At 53.3% G+C, this 14,854-nt stretch overlaps 2 long non-coding RNA genes across 2 annotated transcripts; one reads left to right on the top strand and one right to left on the bottom strand.

The window, feature by feature from the left end:
• The first annotated feature begins 2,623 nt into the window (after positions 1–2,623).
• Positions 2,624–5,264, top strand: LOC147653196 (uncharacterized). Its single transcript, XR_015287036.1, has 2 exons — positions 2,624–3,913; positions 4,450–5,264. It is a non-coding gene; the product is annotated as an uncharacterized LOC147653196 (long non-coding RNA).
• A 4,376-nt stretch (positions 5,265–9,640) lies between these two features.
• On the bottom strand, positions 9,641–14,124 carry LOC147653197 (uncharacterized). The gene is made up of 3 exons (XR_015287037.1): positions 13,766–14,124; positions 13,478–13,648; positions 9,641–11,645 (listed from the first exon to the last, which is right to left on the bottom strand). It is a non-coding gene; the product is annotated as an uncharacterized LOC147653197 (long non-coding RNA).
• Positions 14,125–14,854: the final 730 nt, after the last annotated feature.

A 14,854-nucleotide genomic window follows, 5' to 3' on the forward strand; every position in this document is an offset into this window, starting at 1 on the left:
CAGAGTGCTTAACTCAGGAGCTCTGAGAATGGAAGTGCAAGAAGCGTTCCGCATTTGGTGGGATATTTTTCTAGAATTTGGTCGTGTTTTGAGAAGATTTAGGGAATTTGGTGGGATTTTTCCTAGAATTTTGTTGGATATTGAGGAGATTTTGTGAGATGTTTGTGGAACTTTGAGGGACTTTTCTGGAATTTGGTGAGATTTTGTAGAGAACTGATGAATTATCAGGGATTTTTCATGTATTCTGTGGGAATTTGTGGAGATTCTGTGGGATTTTTGTGGATTTTGGCCGTGTTTTGAGTCCCCTCAAAACCACACAAATCCTTGAAAAGGTCCACCAAATTCCAGAAAAATCCCACAGAATCTCCACAAATTCCCACAAAATCTAAGAAAAATTCCTCAAAATTCTTCAAGTCTCCTCAGAATCCCACACAATTCCAGAAAAACCCCACCAAATTCCAGAGAAGTCCCACAAAACTCCCTAAATCATTTCAAAACCCTACCAATTCACAGGAATGTCCCACAAAATCTCTACCAATTCCCAGAACATCCCACAAAAATCTCACAAAAATCCCTAACACTTCTGAAAACTCGACCAAATTCCAGAAACGCCCCATAAAATCAGCACAGTTTCCCACAAAATTCAAGAAAAAACACCACAAAATTCCCTAAACCTTTTCAAAATACCACAAAATTCTTGAAAAGCCCCACCAAATTCCAGAAACATCCCACAAAATGTCCTCAATACCCAACAAAATCCCAGAAAAATCCCACAATATTCCCTAAATTTTCTCAAAACACAACCAAAATTCCAGAAAAATCCCACCGAATCTCCACAAATTCCCACAGAATACATGAAAAATCCCTGATAATTCGTCAGTTCTCTACAGAATCTCACCAAATTCCAGAAAAGTCCCTCAAAGTTCCAGAAACATCCCACAAAATCTCCTCAATATCCAACAAAATTCAAGAAAAATCCCCCAAAATTCTCTAAATCTTCTCAAAACACGGCCAAAATGCACAAAAATCCCACCGAATCTCCACAAATTCCCACAGAATACATGAAAAATCCCCGATAATTCGTCAGTTCTCTACAGAATCTCACCAAATTCCAGAAAAGTCCCTCAAAGTTCCACAAACATCCCACAAAATCTCCCTAATATCCAACAAAATTCCAGGAAAAATCCCACAAAATTCTCTAAATCTTCTCAAAACACGACCAAATTCTAGAAATATATCCCACCAAATCTCCACAAAATCCCACAAAATACATGAAAAATCCCTCAAGATCCCTAAATCGCCTCAATATCCCACAACATTCCACAAAAATCACACAAAACCTCCACAAGTTTCCACAAAATCTAAGAAAAATTCCTCAAAATTCTCCAAGTCTCCTCAAAACCACACAAAGTCCTTGAAAAAAACCACCAAATTCCAGTAAAATCCCACAGAATCTCCACAAATTCCCACAAAATCTAAAACAAATTCCTCAAAATTCTTCAAGTCTCCTCAGAATCCCACACAATTCCAGAAAAACCCACAAAATTCCAGAGAAGTCCCACAAAACTCCCTAAATCATTTCAAAACCCTACCAATTCACAGGAATGTCCCACAAAATCTCTACCAATTCTCAGAACATCCCACAAAAATCTCACAAAAATCCCTAAATCTTCTGAAAACTCGACCAAATTCCAGAAACGCCCCATAAAATCAGCACAGTTTCCCACAAAATTCAAGAAAAAACACCACAAAATTCCCTAAATCTTTTCAAAATACCACAAAATTCCTGAAAAGCCCCACCAAATTCCAGAAACATCCCACAAAATGTCCTCAATATCCAACAAAATCCCAGAAAAATCACACAAAATTCCCTAAATCTTCTCAAAACACGGCCAAAATGCACAAAAATCCCACCGAATCTCCACAAATTCCCACAGAATACATGAAAAATCCCTGATAATTCGTCAGTTCTCTACAGAATCTCACCAAATTCCAGAAACGCCCCACCAAATTCCAGAAACATCCCACAAAATGTCTTCAATATCCAACGAAATCCCAGAAAAATCACACAAAATTCCCTAAATCTTCTCAAAACACGACCAAATTCTAGAAAAATATCCCACCAAATCTCCACATAATCCCACAAAACACATGAAGAATCCCTCAAGATCCCTAAATCGCCTCAATATCCCACAAAATCCCACAAAAATCACACAAAACCTCCACAAGTTTCCACAAAATCTAAGAAAAATTCCTCAAAATTCTTCAAGTCTCCTCAAAACCACACAAAGTCCTTGAAAAGGCCCACCAAATTCCAGTAAAATCCCACAAAACCTTTACAAGTTTCCACAAAATCTAAGAAAAATTCCTCAAAATTCTTCAAGTCTCCTCAGAATCCCACACAATTCCAGAAAAAACACACAAAATTCCAGAGAAGTCCCACAAAACTCCCTAAATCATTTCAAAACCCTACCAATTCACAGGAATGTCCCACAAAATCTCCACCAATTCCCAGAACATCCCACAAAAATCTCACAAAAATCCCTAACACTTCTGAAAACTCGACCAAATTCCAGAAACGCCCCATAAAATCAGCACAGTTTCCCACAAAATTCAAGAAAAAACACCACACAATTCCCTAAATCTTTTCAAAATACCACAAAATTCCTGAAAAGCCCCACCAAATTCCAGAAACATCCCACAAAATGTCCTCAATACCCAATGTTTTCTGCTGCACTGTTTGTCATAAACAAAATGAAGATTTAAAAAAAGCCCCACAACCTTAATAGCCTTTTGCAGAAATGAGGCAGACCCAGCAATCTTGAAGCAGTCATTGCTTCAGTCTTTCTATAACTCTGAAGACAACTAAATGAACACAGAAATCAGAGCTCTCACACACCCTACAGCCAACAGCTCCCAAAATTATTAAAACCCTTATTGATTCAGTTTATTGCAGATGCTGTCCTGAAGCAGAAAAGGTGATTCTGCACTTCCTTAGTCCTTTTCCCTTGGACTGAGGTTTGGTTTGGCCTTGTGTGGTCCTGCTGAAGAGCAAAAGAGAGCAGTGACAAGGCTTCCTTCACCCTGGGATTATAAAATCTTGTTGTTTGGGCAGAGACAAATCCCTCCCTGGCTACAGCCTCCTGACAGCTACAGGGGCCAGGACCAGGTGTCCCCTGAGTCTCACTGAGTACTTGGTTTATGCAAAACATTGGGGCTCATTCCATTTGCTGAGAAGAAGAGCCAAAGATGACACACCTTGGGCACCGTCCCCTCCTCACCCCAAAGTGCCCCCCAGGACGGCCTGTGGCTCATCAAGTAACATTTCTGCAATCAGGCATCGCCAAAAGTGTTTCTAACAACACATTCCATCACTTCTTGTCACTTTTTATTCAGTGCAAGCATGGAAATGTCTGAGATAGACAATGGAAAGCAATACATAAAATCCAAGACAAGCGATCATAAATGGCCCTGCTGGGAAAGCAGATCCCACGGAATTGGATGGAGGTGGAAGGTCACTCCTAACACATTAAATACAACAGCCAAAGCAGATCCTGATGTCACCCTGATACTGAGATGGAAAAGTCACCTGCTTAAAATCATTGAAAAGGAAAAGAAGGAGCAGGAGGACAGGTGGGTAGGTGTGTTGGTAACTCTGTTAAACACAGTTTAAAAAACCCCAAAACGCAGTAGTTATTAACCAGATATTTGAGGAGGCACAGCCACAGCTCTCTGCAGAACATTTACAAAGTGCTTGACAAATGGAAAGCTGGATCTTTTTCAGCAAGTGCCGTGGGTGCTGTGCACCCAGACCTGGAGCACCAGGGCCATCCATCTGCCTCAGGAGTCCTGCTTTCATCCTTGGAGTGTGCATCCTTCCATCCTCCAGTGTGCACCGGCACTTCAGATTGAGGTAAGGACAGCACTGAATAGGGGAAAAAGAGCAGGAGCTATTCCCTCCATTGAATATTGATTGGCACCACCACGTGACACATTCACTTGAAGACGAGCACAAAGGGATTACAACACAATTGTCCCTGTACAGAACAGAAACCAAGCTTCTCCTGCTGCTCTGGCCGGTCCCTAAACACAAGAAGGAGCTGTAGGTTTTCTCCATCGCTGCTGGTGCAGCTGAAGCCTTAAGTTCCTTAAGCCTTTCCTGTTTCCCTGAGTTGTCTCTCATTTCCATCACCTCAAAATGGGCATCTGTGGCACTATGAGAAAGGGCAGCATTTTCCTTGGGAAACAGCCGGGAAAGAACCAGAGCAGGTGTCCCAGACTGGGGGCTGCCCCTTCCAGGGGATTGTGTGTCAGCTCTGTTAGAATTGCTAATTATTTAGGCACCTAATTGGCTCTGAGGAGTGGATTGGGGAGAGATGGAAATGCAAGCCCTGGGCTGAAGGCCGTGCCCGAGGTGTGCCCAGCTCCCTGCACACCTTTTCCCCCCAGGTGCAGACCGGCTCCAGACGCTGCACATGGAAGGCAAGGAGAGCTGGGAGCCGAGAGAGGAGCGGTTTCTCCTGGAACACCGGGAGCCCTTCCATGGCAGCAGCTCATTCCCAGCCCCTGCCCCACTCTCTGCTCCCAAAGGTCACCGGGAACTCGCCCAAGGCCCGGGGGGCTCGGCAGGGCTTTCCCACCTGGGCCGAGTGCCACAGGAGGGGCCCCTGCAGGATTTCGGTCTCGGTCGGGTTCCAGCAGCTCAGACTGGCTCCTGCATCCAGCAGGGATTGGGTGGGGATTTGGTTGGGGCTTTTTGTTTGCTGGTTTGGCTTTTAGTTATTTAGAGAGTGCTTTGAGGGTCAGTTTTGCTGCTTCATCAGCTTTACCCCCTGCCCAGCTGCCTGTTGTGTGCATGGAAGGGTTCAATCTGCATTTCGCTTCTTCTGCACCCCTACTTTATTATTTTAGGCTCTTTATTTTCATTTTTCTCTTTTCCTTTTGACTGTTTTTTCCCCCTTTCATTCCCCCTTTTTTAATATTTATTTTCTGCTGTGGGTTTTTCCCCCCCCCCCTTCGCTCACGTGACCTCGGTGCTTTCCTGTCTTTTTGTAAATTTTTCTTTTTTCTTTTTTTTTTTTTTTTTCTTTTTTTTTTTTTTAATCTTCTCCTGATCAGAAGCCCCTGGGGCAGCTGCACAGCCGGGGCCACTCCTGGCTGTCAGAGAAGCCGGGAGCTGACTGCTCTACGGGATTTGTTTGCTCCCAGGTCTGCGGCTCGGGGCTCTCTCTCATCGTGTTTTATCAAATAAAGTTCGTGTGGCATTCCTGGCTTTGACGATGGTGTTTTATTGGGATGTGCCAAGCCCGGATTCCCCGGGAAGCAGCAGGACGGGTTTCCCTGTGCCTAAGGACAGCCCCGGAGCCGCGCAGTGCAGAGAGAAGCCGATCCTAAGCCACTGCTGATGATCATAACCGAGTTGAAATTAGAAGAAATGAGAAGTCCCAGCTGAAACCGATACAGAAGCAAGTTTTGATTGGTTTTCAGAGCCTCCTGCTTCATACGCTTTGCCTCAGGAGCCAGGGAAATGGCTCCGATTCCCCTCCCGATGCTGCTGCTGGTGCGGAGCTGCCGGCCGGGCTTCAGGGCTGCTGCGGCTCCCAGAGACAGCCGGCGCTGCCTTCGGGGGCTCGGAGCTGAGCCCCGCTCCTGCAGCTGTGGCTCACACAGACCCTTGGCTGTGTTTGGGGAGCTCAGAACCAGACTCACCCCATCACTTTGGGGCTTCACAGAAGGCGGCGAGTGCCGCGTTTGAGGGGCTCAAAATTCAGGCTCAGAGCTTAAAAGCAGAGACCGAATCCTGCGTTTTGGACTCTGACAGCAGCGGGCTCACGTCCGGCCTGGATTTGGGCTTCAGGCACAGAGACTGAGCCCTGGTTTCGGGGTTTCGGTCCGAGCGAGCGAGTCCAGGCTCCAGAGCCCGAGTGCCGCCGATTGACTCTCAAAGCCAGGCTGCGCTGGCCAAGTGCAGACAGCGATGAACCGAGCTGAGATTTGGGGACGTGAAAGCCCGGTCCCTCAGAGCGAGCATCCGGGCTCACAGAGAGCAAGTTGTGCATTTTAGGGGCTCGAGGCAGAGACCGAGTCCCGCCTTCTGGGGATTTGGCTTCACAGAGCTTCGCGTTCGGGGGGCTTGAAGTAAATCCCAGCCGCGGTGCTTCGGTGTTCAGAGCGGGCTCGTTCGGGCAGCGTCAGTCGCAGCCTCTCAGCTCTAAGGGCCGCCTTTGGCCCCGCGGAGAGCTCAGAGCCGGCGACTCGGAGCTGCCTCTGGGGCCGGCGGCGGAGCCGCGTTTGGGGCTCGGAGCGGAGCCCGAACCCCGCGTTGGGGGCCACGGGCAGAGCCCGGCCCGGCGCGTCGGGCTCCGCTCGGGGCCCTGGGGGCCGCCTCGGCACCGGCAGAGCCCCGGCTCCCCGCGGCCGGAGCGGGACCGTGCCCGGGGCCCCGAGCGGCCGGAGCGCGACCCGGGCGCGAACCTCCGGCTCCCGGCCCGGCCCCGCCGCAGCGCCCCGGGCTCGGAGCGGCCCCGCCGAGAGCGCCCGGGCCGGGCCGGGGCCCGCACAGCGCCGAGCGGGGATCCCGAGCGAGGCCCCCGGGACAGCGGCACCCGCGGGGCGGGACAGGAACGGGACGGGATGGGCCAGGAGCGGGCCAAGAGCCGGGGCGGGGCCGGCGCAGGTGTTCGGGGTTGGGCCGGGCGGGGCCGGGCAGGTGCGCAGAGGGGAGGGACGGGGGCGGGAGGGGCTTAGGGGGGCGGACACCCCCAGCCCCTCCCACCCGGGACACCCCCCTCCGGAGAGGCCCCGCCCCCCGCCCCTCCCCGGGGCCCCTCCTCCGGAGGGGGCCCACCCTAAATCCCCCCCCTCCCCACCCGGGACCCCCTCCTAACGAGGGGGCCCTTCCCAAACCCCCCCAGCCCCCCAACCCTCGCTACCCCACCCCAGACCCCTCCTGAGGAGGGGCCCCCCTGACCCCCCAGCCCCGGCCCGGTGTGATGAAGGGAAAGCCGGAACCCCGGCAGTGTAGGGCGGTGTTGGCAGCTGCTGGGGGGACCCGCACAGCGGCTCCGGCCCCTTTTGGGCACTCAAAGCAGGGGCGCCGGCTCCGGCCCTCGGGGCTTTATTATCCGGCGCCCCGAACCTCGCGGCTTCTCTGCCAAGGGCAAACAGAGACCAAGGGGAGAAGGGGACACGGGGACACGGAGGGAAAGGGCCGAGAGACAGCGCACAAGGAGGCAGAAGGGAGCAGGAGCGGAGGGCAGCAGGGGCACAGAGTGCAGGGAGAGCGGGAAAGAGGAACAGAAGCGGGCTCGGCCTTGGGAGGGAAGCACGAGAGGGAGGTGCAGGTGGCAAAGGCCGAGCGGGAATGGGGGGCGCTCAGGCTGGGTGCCCGGGGCAAGGAGAGGGGAGGAAGGAGGGCTGGGGGTGCTCAGGAGGGGAGAAGGAGCGGGCTGAGAAGGAGGAGGAAGGAGGAGGGATACACTGGAGGGCCGGGTGTGCAAGGAGGAGGGACAGGGGAAGAGCCAGGTGCAGGGGAGGAAGAGAAGAGCAACGGGGGAGAGGAAAGGGGGGTTTGCGGGGAGGAGACGGTGATAAGCGGGAGAAAGGAAGGGAGGAAAGAAGGGTTAGAGAGAAGCAGGAGTGGGAAGCCGAGGCTCCCGCGCCTCACCTGGGCCCCGCCGGGGAGCCCGGCCCGGCCCGTGCCGGCACCTTCGAGCGCTGGGGAGCAAATGGCGGCGGGAGCGACTTCCGGGTCTTAAATCCCCCTCGGCCCCGCCCCGCGCAGCCGCCCTGGGGCCCCGCGCACCTGCCCGGCCCCGCCCGGCCCAACCCCGAGCACCTGAGCCCGGCCCCGCCCCCGCCCCGAGGCCCCGCCCCGAGCACCTGAGCCCGGCCCCGCCCCCGCCCTGAGGCCCCGCCCCCGGCCCTTCCCGCGCGGGGCCGCTCCCGGCTGCGGAAACAGGGAAATAAACAGGGAAATAGGGAAATAAACGGGAAACAGGGAAAGCTGTAGGCGGATAGAACACAAACACCCTGCGGCGCTCGGGCCCCGCCGAGAGGCCCCGCGGGTGTCCCGCTGCGGGAGGACTCGGGAGCAGCCGGAGCTCGGCCGCTGCTCTCAGCCCCGAAGCCGCCCCCTGAGCCCGGGGCCGGGCCCGGACAGCGCCGGGCCGGGACTCCGTGTTCCGAGCGCTCGCTCGCAGCATTTGGGCTCCGTCCCTGAGCCCCAAAATGCGGGATTTGGGCTCCGTGCTCACGGCCCGGGCGAGTCTCGCTTTGCACTCCCAGAACACGGGGCTCAAGTCGCTGTTCCACAGCCCTCGGCCCGGCCAGACCCAGCACTTGGTCCCTGAGCCCTCCACACCTTCACCCCCACCAAAAAACCCCACAGGATTCAAGACTCCGATTCTGAGACCAGAAAAATGCTCCATTTATTAATCTCAGCTCACAGGGCTGTGGATTTCACTGTGGACATCCCCACAGGGGCTGACAGGGAACGGAGCTCTCACACCTCTGATCCTGCCCTGAGAACTGCTTCAGACTGGCAAAAACCACACGTGGGATAAAAAGGCTGGAAGGCTCCCCTGGAGCGAAGGCACGTGTAGCCAATCCGCATTTCCTTATTATCCCAGCCATGTGCTATCCCGTTATCCCAGCCCCGCTCTGTGCTGCCGCCTCCAGCTCACTGCCTGACCCCGCCCGTGGCTCCGGCCGCTCCCGAGGCACCGGGAACACGCCCGGAGCTGCTCGGCCCTGCGGAACTGAAGGGCTGGAGATGCCCAGGCCCGAGCAGGGGATGATCCAGGGGCTCCTCCCGTGTCCGGAGCTCGGGCTGAGGCGGCTCCCCGGGGATGCCCGCGCTCCATGCGCTGCCCTGCCCTCTCTTTCGGAGGAGCAGCTCCGGTCCCGGCGCTCGGGGCGGGGCAGCAGCGCAGGGACGGCCCCCACGGGCGCTCGGGACCCGCGGGCTCGGCTCCGGCCCCGCCGGGAGGAGGAAGGAGCGGGATGGGAGTGCCCGGCTGTGCCTGGCGCTGGCAGCCGACAGGGCCGGTCCCCGCGGGAGAGAACTCGCTCTGTGTTCCCTGAGCAGCAGAGAGGGATTGGCCAGAAGCTTCTGGTGTTCATTTCCCAGACTGTCCCATCCACCGATCCCAATGTGCGCGAGGCAAAACAGCCGCGATGGCTGCAGGCTTCAAAACAAAGATAAACAACGTGGTTTTCCTTTCCCTCTTTCAGGCAATTATATGTAGGTAGGATTAATAATACCCGATGGCGTTTTCTTCTTAAAACTCTGGCCAAGACCGTGCTACTGACTGGGTCTCCAAAGCAGGAAGATGAAAGTGATAAATTAAATCCGATGCCCGACCTTTGCATATTTAGCTTTCCATTACAGAAATCCCTGGATGGATCCACCTGCTCCTCTGCTCGTATTATATTTTGTCTCACTCTAATCCCATTAGGATACCCTAAATCCAACCTGTTCTGCTCCTCACACCAAAGCCTGAGGTCACCTCTGCTCATGACATTTGCATGGCACACGTTGTTGTCACACAGATAATGGCAAAAACAATTTCATCTTGTTCTTTCCCCCGGTACAACTGGGGCAGCTGGAGCTGTGAAATGAGGTGACAGGACTCACGAGTAGCTCTCAACATGATCTAAACACGGAGCTGCTTTTATTCCAGCCTTCCCCTGTAGAAAACACACGGTGTAAAACGCCACCAAAGCAGGAATTACTGCTGGAGCTCTCTTTGCCCTTGGCACACAAGGGAAGAGCCCTTCCTGGAGTTCGAGTGTCTTATTCCCACTTTTCAGTGCTCTTGGATCAGCCTCTGTGCTAATTGAGATCTTCCTGATAGGTCCTGATCTTTCAGAAGTGGAATCAAAGCAAAGTGAGGTAGAACAGAGGTGAGCCAAAGCCCAGCCGTGTGTATGATCTTTCCAGCTGTGCACCTCCCTGGGAATTGCCTGTTCCCTGCACCACCTGACAGGAGGGCACATGGGATCCCGAGGATATTTAAAGGCTGCTGGGACAATCCAGACAAATCTTCGCCGTGTGCAAGGTAAGAACTGGAAGAGCTGCTTAGAAAGCTGCTGAGCTGAGCAGAGGTGGAAGGAGAGGAGGAAAAGGCTGGTTCCCATCCTCATTTCCGGGCAGGGATGAGGCCAAGCCTGCAGGCACGGAGCCTGCTGGAATCCCTGGCAGCAGGCACAGCCGCTCCCGGGAAGCCGCGCTCCCGTTGCACAAAGCCATCCCCGCCTGCGCAACCTGCGGTGAAAGCCACGGGATCAGAGCCGGGAGACTCAGCTCGAGCCCGGCTGCGGCTCAGCCGGGCCAGGTTCCGATTATCCGGCAGCACCGGGAGGCGCTTCCGGGCCCGAGCCCTTCCCTCGGTCCGCAATGAAAGGCGGCTGAGCGCCCGGCCCGAGCCGGCTGAGCTCAGAGGAAGGCTCTGATTGTGCCCGATTGGGATCAGGAGCCCACTCCCGCCTGGCTGAGGAGCTCCAGCTGGCTCCTGCGGCACTGAGGAACAGCTCCCCCGGCAGTCCGGGCGTGGCTCCCAAAGCTCTGCCCGAGCTGCAGCACTTCCCTTTATTCTCCAGCCGCTGCTGATGCCTGGGATGTGTCGGGAGCAACGCGGATTGTCCAGGGAGGGATGCTCCGGGCTGGCTGCCGGGCGGGTCAGGCAGATGACCTCCATCGCTAAGGAATTTCCCACATCCCAACCAGTCCAGCTGGCAGGAATGATGAACTGGAGGATTTGACAATAGAAATATTGTTCGGGCATTGTCTCACCAGGTGTGGGCACTGCAACAATCTGATCTCACGGGAACAAACAGTTCTGATTGAAGGGAAGGGCTTTGGTGTGACAGGAAGAGCTGCCTGAATCCCAGTATCCCTGGCCACCCTCACCTCAGCCCCTCCAGAGGGAGGGTTGTGGACACTTCCTCACCCCCATCAGCTCACCCAAGGCGAGGTGCTGCTCCTGGCAGCTCAAACACTGCTCTGCTTTGGTCCAAGACCTTTCAGATATTCCAGGATGAGGACTGAGAAGCCCAGGGATAAACAAAGGCCTCTTGGAAGGCAAAGCATTCATTTTGTGATTAAAAGGCAAATTAAGAGTCCTTTTATCTTCACGGCTTCTGTTGTCTCTTGCTTGTGTGGACTTTTGCTTTCTGCCCTTGGCAAGGCTTGGCACACTCACCTTTCGGCATTGCCATCCTCTGCCTTGCCCGGGCTGCCTCTGGTTCAGCTCCCCCAGCAGCTGCTGCCTTCAGCCTGCTCTGTTCTGCCCCAGCTCGTGTCCCTTTCCCTTGGCTCCTCCCTGCTGTGCCCGGCCAGTTCCCACCTGTGAGCAGCAGGGATTCCTCGCCCTGCCCAGGGCAGCCACCAGCCCCGCACATTCCCCAGGGTCAGCCGGGCTGCTGCAAACCTTTGGTGTCCCAGAGCTCACGGATCGCTGCCAGGACAGCAGCTGGGGAGCTGGAAGCCTCTCCTGAGGATGGGGACTGATGCGCCTGGTGCCTGGAAATTCACCCAGGAATACTGGATCCAGTGCTTATGAGCAGTGCAGCCAAGGCACCCCATTTCCTGCTCGCTGAGACACCACCAGCACTGCAGCCTGGCAGTGACTTCTCGTGCTCTCCTGAGAATGCAAATGCAAAGATCGTGGCTCTTGCTTTGGAGGCTGTGATCAAGATTAATTTTCAGTAATTCGAAACAATTATTTCTCCTCATTGCTTAATTCTGTCTGCAGCTGGGACTCCAATAAGAGGAGAAAGGAGACAGTTCACTGGAGCCCCTCTCTTGCCAAACACTGAGGCTCATTCAGGTCCTGAGAGGAAACTCAGGCAGGGAGAGCTGCCCCTGCCCTGCTGGGATTGCACCCTTCATTCATGAGGGAGAGACGTCCTTGTGAAAACCGCTCCAGTTGTCTCCATGCCTTGTAGTTCCCACTACAAAATTGTTTTGACCAGAACTGAGACTGCTGAGCATCACTGAGCAGCAAAGGAGACATCCAGCAATCCCCATAACCTGGCAGAAATCATTGCTGGCCATGGCCTGAGCCCTGGGGTGAGAGTCCCAATGGGAACAGCAGCTACAGCCACCCTGATATCCCCAGGAATGTGAGAAACCGCTTCTTCCCATGGCTGGGAGAATGTCTTTGTGCATCTCCAGGATCCACCCTCAGCACTCACTTGGCCTCTACACATATTCATTCCTTACACCTTCCTCACAAGGCATCCCCACCAGTTCCATCTCCTGCCTGCTGGGCAATGCTCCCCCTCCTCATTGCAAAGGGCAGAGCGAGGAACTCTGCCAGTGCCCTTCACTGAGCTCCTCTCACATCATCTCTCCCTCCTTTCATTTCCTTGCCAGCAAGGAGAAAGATTAAAAGGGGAAGAAAAGTGCGTTATGATCTCTGCAAGGCCAGAAAGTGGCCTGAAGAGACATGTGAAATTTTTTCCAGGATGATGTGTCACACCACCCTGAGCTGGGCTCAGCTTTGAACAGCCTGAAGGGCAGCACTGCCAAGACCCAAGGCAATCATTTCTTTGTAGGCAGCCCAAGCCCATTTAATGTTTCACTGTTTGACCCAGGGATCTTGAGGGATTTTCTCCAACCCAAATGATTCTGTGACTGCATATTCCCAAAGTCAGAGGAATCCAGACAAACAGACATATTGTAGAGAAAGTACCTTTTCGGAGTGTTTAGGTAAATTACAATTATTTCCCCCCCAACAGACGGACTATTTTCTGCTCAGTATAAAAAATGTGTTTTCCAGCACAAAAGCTGTAATTCACCTGCCATCCTCTAGCACCCTAAACCAGAGCAGTAAGAGGCAGCCACGAGGAGCATGGAAAAACAGACAGGCACAGACTGCCCCTGCCCAGCCCAGGGACGAGTCCAGAACTGGCTCCTGAGAGAGAGCAGGAGAGTTCAGGGATAAAATCACCTGACTGTGAGGACTGGCCTGGTCTCTCCCAGGCTACACTTCCCTTCTTACTGGGAATTTACTGGGCCATGGCAGAGGATTCTGTTTAGTGACTATTGCCCCTGCCCATGAATGTCTGATGGATTGTTTGGCATTCCTGAGCTGCCTGCACCAGCAGCAGTCTGAGGTGCCACGTTCAGTGGCTTCAGGACCTCTCATTTCTCAAACTGGCCCGTGGTAACTTCAGCTGCCGACCCCAAGCTCTTCAGCTGGGGGGAAACAGGGAACCGCTGCTCCTGGAGATGTTCCTCATCAAGAGTTGTGGGCCACTTATCCTTCCTGCTCCTTATCCCAATCAACCCTGTTCTCCCTCTTGGTATCCATACCAATCTTACTATGCCAAACACTCCAGCTAAAGCTGCAGTGCCACTGTGGACATACATGGAATAAACGGAGCTTGCTCTGGGTTTTTTCCAAATACTTTAATATTCCTTTGTCTCTTTTTCAGCTCCAGAAACAGAGATGAGAAAAACACAAAGTACCTCTCTTGGAGCTCTCTGGACAGTGAGGTCCTGTGAAACCAGTTCTGTCTGGAGGGCACCTTTGCAGATTCTGCAGTCAGGTTCATCGATGGAGTAGCGCTAAGTGACAGGAAAACCTGGCACCCCCTGGTCCCCCTGCACTCCTCAGCTATGACAGCGACGACGCTGACTCTGTTTGAGAGGAAGCTTAAGCTGAGCTTTTGACAGACTCAGGAATGCTTATGGTGAATCTCCCCAGTCTCTTCTCAAGAGCATCTCTTGGGCTCAGTTGATAAAGAGCACATTAACCTGTCCCGCCTGTCGCTCTCCTCAGCACCGACACTCGCGGTTGGCAGATGGCGCTGCCAAAGGAGCAGCTTGGACCTTTAAGGCAGGAATATGGAAGGTGGTGTCAAAATGAATCAGAAGCTCAAGGTAGATGTGATCCAGCATTTCCAAGACTGGAGAGAGGGAGTTCACTCCTAATGCCCCCCAGGAGACCCCGTTCTCTAGAAACAGCAGGGGCAAACACCAAGGAATCCCCGCTTTACTCAAATCCACTGTGGTGGGTTTAGTGTGCCTGCAAGGAGAGGAGAACAATAAAACAACGAGTGGTGCAGACAGAGCCCACTCCACTGGCAAAGGGACCTGAGCTTCTGCAGCTCTGTGACCTCAGCCTTGGAAGATTCCAGCCTTGGCACTGAGGATTGCTGTGCCTTACTGAGTTTGTAAGGTGAGTTACAAGAGCTGACACGGAAAAGCTCTGCTTGCTGCGGACAGCACCGAGCTCAACACACCTCAGGTTCTGTGGATAGAATCTGTTTCTCCTGGAGCTGCAAGATTGAATCTCTCATTTTATACATGAAACAGCACTTGCTATTACCTCATTATGTGGTGCTTGGTAAAGGCATGGGTTTGAAAATTCTCTTACAGAGTATTTCTAGAAAAGGATCTATGAGTGACTGAAATGCTAGTGGTTTTTATTTCATATCATAACCCATCATGATGAAATGGAATGATGAAAGGCCTGGCTTTGTCTATCTGACTAATTGCACCCATCTTCCAAATCTGCTGAACGATCATTTATTGTTTCCTACTTGGATGATCAAGCATTTTATCGATAAAGCTCATACAGCAATGGTTCAGAATCATAGAGAAATTCAGTGTCAAATCTGGAAATTGAATAGGTGTCCCACAAACAGCAATCACAGCCAAACCATGCCCCCAGGACAATCCTCTACCCAGGAATAAAATAGGAGCCCCAGTCCTGGAGAGGGTCAGCCCTCAGCCCAGGACTAGCTGTGAATTCCTGTAATGGAACACAAAACCACAGGGACTGATTTTCACCTCCACCCAAATTCACAGCTCTTGCGAAAGCCTGAGCTACTGACAAATAAT

This window comes from Cyanistes caeruleus, chromosome 5 (assembly GCF_971803275.1).
Source record: "Cyanistes caeruleus chromosome 5, bCyaCae1.hap1.1, whole genome shotgun sequence".
NCBI lineage: Eukaryota > Metazoa > Chordata > Aves > Passeriformes > Paridae > Cyanistes > Cyanistes caeruleus.